Genomic DNA, 6,061 nt, shown 5'->3' on the forward strand with positions numbered 1-6,061 from the left:
CATTAGTTCATCCTCTCAATTTTTATTTGATTAATTTAGATTTTTTTCATTTTAATTTATTTTTTTATTTTTATTTTTGATAAATCTGTTTAGATTTGTTTCTTATTTAACTTTATTTGGATTTGAAGTCCTATTTGGATGGTTGTTGGTGTTATTTTTGGGAGGCCTTTAATTTTTGGAGCATGTGGCTCATATTGAGTGGAATACGTATTCAGAGAAAGCACGATGAAGCAAGAATAAGGTAACTGAGCTACAGGAAGAAACCGTTGAAAGTTGGGTTGAATATAACTGTAACGACCCGAAAAATTTTACCTATTTAAAATAATAATAAGGAAGATAATAAAAAGGAAAAAGGGGAAAAGAAGAAAGGGGAAAGAAATTTTAAAAGGGTAATAAGCAGGCGCTCGTCGATGAACTTGTTTTTCTCATCGACGAGCAATCTTCTAAGCCTTGTCGCTAAGTATGCATATCTCATCAACGAGGATTAACCGAGAGGGTTTGAGATATTCTGAAACTCGTCGACGAGTTCAAGACCTTGTTGACGAGTGTTCTTCATGGGATCGTCGACGAGTCCACATGTCTCGTCGACGAGGCCCTATCTATAAATAGAGTTACTTTCATTTTTCAGCGAGAAAATTTCGGATACTCTCTCTAGAAAAAGGACCCTCTACCTTCTCTCTTCGATTTCGAGTTCGATTTGACCCAGTTTGATGATCCGGAACCATGACGAGGTTCGTAGGATCGTTCTCTGCAAAGTTACGAGAGTTGATAATTGATTTGAGAGGTTTGGAAAACATCCCAAAATCAGGGTAAATGAGTTATTTTGAAATTTTCTTAACAAATATTGTTATTTGGAACCTAGCTAGTAAGTATTAAATGAGTATTTTTCTAAAATTTGAATAAGTTGGGATTTTTAGAATACAAGGTCTCATTTTATTCGGTTTAGGTAGGAATCCCGAGGAGCAGGTAAGAGGAAATACTTTATAACAGATTTTATTAATTTTTAACTAGATAATTTTTGGGTATAAAATTTTATATATATTTAGGTAAATTATACTAAATGGTACAGGAAATGAAATATGGTTTTTTTTATATATTATATTGGGAAAAATCGTGTAGCATGAAACCAACTTTTCTAATCAAATGGTTGTGAGTACTGTGGAATGATGAATCATTGTGATTGTAAATATTGTTGGGTTGCGAATTCTGGTTGGTTGAAAAAACTAGTTGTTTTTGTATACTGTGGTAATTGTGTGGATGTGTTTAGGTCAGATTTATTATTGATTTGTGTTGTGGTTTATGTAAATTGCGATATAATGTTGGTAGTCATATGAGGAGGTCGTTATATAGGTGTTTATATTAAGGGTAAACATTGACAGTGGTATAAGGAGTGTGTTTACCTATTACCATGAACAGGGTGGTTTGTGCTGTAATTTGTGTGTTGGTTTGTCCTGTGTGGAGATGTATGTTATATGTTTGATAGTCCTATATGGACCAGTCTTGTGTGGACATGTATGTTATATGTTTGATAGTCTTGTGTGGACCAGTCCTATGTGGACATGTATGCTATATGTTTAATAGTCCTGTGTGGACCAGTCCTATGTGGACATGTATGCTATATGTTTAATAGTCCTGTGTGGACCAGTCCTATGTGGACGTTATATTCTACATGGTTATGGACCATGTGTGGGTATGATTGAAGACTGTATGGATGAATTGTGGTATGCATATATGTGTGAAGCTCTATGAAACGATTATTATTGGTTGCGTGTGACTTTAATTAATTAAGTATTTATGGTAAAGTAGATTTTTGACCCCCCGATTTTCGTACAAATTTTTTTTTAAACAATAATAATTAAATAATTACTCGTCATCCACAACATTCACAAATCAGCCACGTCAACAACCCTACTACCATTCATACGACCCGACCCGCATTGGGTACCAGGTAGGAAGTCATTTTATTTATATAACCTAACAGTGGAAGATAGTATATACTTAACAACTAGAATACAATACCCAGAGTATCAACATACATATATGTACATACCCATCACATACCCAAAAATAACTCAACTCTAGAGGAATTACACTTCCCTAGTCCAAGAACTCATCTTGTGTGTTAAGGTCCCAGCTCCCTATGGTCCCGGAGCTCTATCACCTGGCTCATCCTTGTTCCCTAAAAAATTTAGATAATTTGGGTGAGATAGATCTCAGTAAGAAGGAATAAATTATTTATAGTATGTGGCCATATGAGTTCAGTTATAACACACTTTACCTTTCAAATCAACATTTCATCTGAGAAAAATACATTGATAAACATATTTTCATAATCATATAGATATACAACACAAGTTTTTATAAACTTTAAAATCATTTCTCAAATTCAATGATTTCCAACACATATTTACCCGTGAAGTTCCTGAGAATAGGGAAGATTACCCGCCCATACAGGTAGCTTCCCTCTACCTTAACATGTAACGACCTGCTTAACTTATCACATAATAAACATAAATAATAATAACATCAACCTGAACTCGTGGGTAGCGGGGATAGCCTGACATAAACAGTGGAAACCTAAGCAGCAATAAAAATAAATTACATCCATCAAACCATTAATTACATAATACCAGAGTCTACTATATTCCCAAAATATAGTATTTGAATACAATCTCCAAAACATCAAAATAGACTTAGGATTTTACAACAAAAATCTCCTGATCCTAGATCAAAGTTTACCCTTCTAGCAGGGAAGCTCAACTCACTAAATGACGGCCACGACCCACCGGTCTCTCAGGGTCTCCTGAAAAATTAATTAAGTTCGGGGGTCAGACACATCTCAATAAGGGAAAATAAACTAAATGCAACTGTGTAACAACATGAATATATAATGCAGTTATACATATACAATACATTTCATATATCTGTAAACATTCGTCATAGCATACTGAATCATCATATGCTTTCATATTTTTTTAGTAACTCGTATCATTCATAAATCATCTGTTATATCTAATAATAATGAAAACATACCCAAGATGAATAGTTAGTTGATGTCATGTATTATCCCCCATGACGGGTTATGCAACCTGAAGGCTGGACCTGACAATGGCTGACCGGCCACTACCGAGTCAAAAATGTCTGTAAATACGATGAGCCCGCCGCACCCTGGTCCGAACTGCTAAGTGGACGTCTACAACTCTACACTGAAAGTCACATCAACTATCCATCTCCCACCCCTTCATGGGGTGGTTAGCACAAGTCCGAACATAGATATCTGATCTATATAGTTACAGTATCGAGCTCCTGAAACTAAACTAAACTAACATCTGGGTTCTGGTAACATATAATACATGATATTATAGAATTTTTTTCATAATTTCATAAATATGGCCTCATGCCAAACATTTCATAAATACGGCCTCGTGCCGAACATTTCATAAATACGGTCTCGTGTCGAACATTTCTTAATATATTCCTATTAGCTATTACAAAAAAAACTGATTTTTAGTGACGAAATTATTAGTGATGGATTTAATTTATTAGTGACGGTTGATAAAGCCGTCACTAATACTTTCATCACTAAAACGAGGGAAAAATCGTGGAAAAACATTTTTCACGTAGAAATAATCTCGAAAAAATATTATTGACGACTTCTGCAATATTAGCGACAAATTAAATCCGTCACTAAAAGACTCTTATTAGTGACAATTAAATAACCATCACTGTTATTATTTTAAAACAATTAAAAAAATTATTTCAAAATATTAGTGATGAATTTGAAGATTCGTCACTATTAGCCACTTATTAGTGACGGTTCTTATTAGTGACGGACTTGGGAACCGTCACTAATACTTTTTTTATTTAAAAAAAATTTAAAAAATTATTTTAGAGTAATAATGACGAATTTAAAGATTCGTCACTATTAGACCATTATTAGTGACATATTTGGTAACCGTCACTAATATTTCTTTAATTTGAAAAAAAAAAATTTATTTCAGAATATTAGTGGCAAATTTAAGGATTTGTCACTATTATAATCTTATTAGTAATGATTAAATAACCGTCACTACTATTATTCTAAAACAATTAAAAAAAATTATTTCAGAATATTAGTGACGAATTTGAAGATTCGTCACTATTAGCCACTTATGATTGACAGACTTGAGAACCGTCACAAATACTCTTTTTATTTAAAAAAAATAGAAAAATTTATTTCAAAGTATTAGTAACAAATTTAAAGATTCGTTACTATTAGACCATTATTAGCGACGGATTTGAAAACCATCACTAATGCCTCTTTAATTTTAAAATAAATAAATAAATTTATTTTAGAGTATTAGTGACAAATTTAAGGATTTGTCACTATTAGAATCTTATTTGTGACGATTAAATAACCGTCACTACTATTATTTTAAAATAATTAAAAAAATTTATTTTAGAATATTTATGATGAATTTAAAGATTCGTCACTATTAGCCACTTATTAGTCACGGACTTGGGAACCATCACTAATACTTCTTTTATTTTAAAAAAAAAATTATTTCAGAGTATTAGTGATAAATTTGAAGATTCGTCACTATTAGACCATTATTAGTGACGGATTTGAAAACCGTCACTAATATCTTTTTTATTTAAAAAAAATTTAAAAAATTTTATTTTAGAATATTAGTGACGAATTTGAAGATTCATCACTATTAGCCACTTATTAGTGACGGATTTGAGAACCGTCACTAATACCTCTCTAATTTTAAAAAAATAAATAAAATAAATTTATTTCAGAATATTAGTGACGAATTTAAGTAATTGTCACTATTAGGCCCTTATTAGTAATAGATTTGAGAACCGTCCCTAATATCTCTTTTATTTAAAAAATTTTAAAAAAATTATTTCAAAATATTAATGATGAATTTGAAGATTCGTCACTATTAGCCACTTATTAATGACGGATTTGGGAACCGTCACTAATACTTCTTTTATTTAAAAAAAATTTTAAAAAATTTATTTCAGAATATTAGTGACGAATTTAAGGATTCGTCACTATTAGACCCTTATTAGTGACAGATTTGAGAATCATCACTAATACTTCTTTTATTTAAAAAAATAAAAATAAAATTATTTCAAAGTATTAGTAACGAATTTAAAGATTCATCACTATTAAACCATTATTAGTGACGGATTCGGAAACCGTCACTAATACCTCTTTAATTTAAAAAAATAAATTTATTTCAAAATATTAGTGACAAATTTAAGGATTTGTCACTATTAGAATCTTATTAGTGACGGATTTGAGAACCGTCACTAATACCTCTTTTATTTAAAAAAAAAAACATTTCAGAATATTAGTGACGAATTTGAAGATTCGTCACTATTAGGTTTATTTTGCACTATTAATGTTTAATTTTTATTGTTTACTTTTTGACAAAGATCTTGAATTTAAATTAATATTAAATTCAGATGAAATGTAAAATAAAATTATTTTTAAAATTTATTAAAATTCACCTAAATCCAAAGTTAAGATTTGAAATTCATTCACTCAAACACAGCATTAGTAACAACTGAATATATATATATATATATATATTAGTTTTTAGATATTGCAACTTTTTGCTACTATATATTAAGAATTTATTACTATTGAATAAATTAGTGCACACTTAATTTTTTTTTTTATGAAAAAATAAAATAAATTACATTGTAAATCTCAAAAAATAAATCAAAAAATATCTTTAGCATAAAAAATATTTCCACCATTTTTAACTAACAATAGGAATATATCAAGAACTAAAGTGTATGTTTTGAAATGTAATCATTAAGTTGAATTTTTATCATAATATCTTTAAGTTGTATTCTTTTTTGTATTTTCATGATTCTAATATTGTTTTAATTAATTATAATTACAATTCAATTGCCTCAAATTTAAATGTTGTTTCTAGCTTTCATTCTCATAAATTATAACAAGTATCATTGAACAATCCCTAAATATTTCTTATTTTCTAAATTATTTAATATCCAAAATGCACTTCTATGAATTAAAATATTTGTGCACAATTTTCAATAA

The sequence above is a fragment of the Malania oleifera genome, chromosome 7, assembly GCF_029873635.1.
Source record: "Malania oleifera isolate guangnan ecotype guangnan chromosome 7, ASM2987363v1, whole genome shotgun sequence".
Taxonomy (NCBI): domain Eukaryota; kingdom Viridiplantae; phylum Streptophyta; class Magnoliopsida; order Santalales; family Ximeniaceae; genus Malania; species Malania oleifera.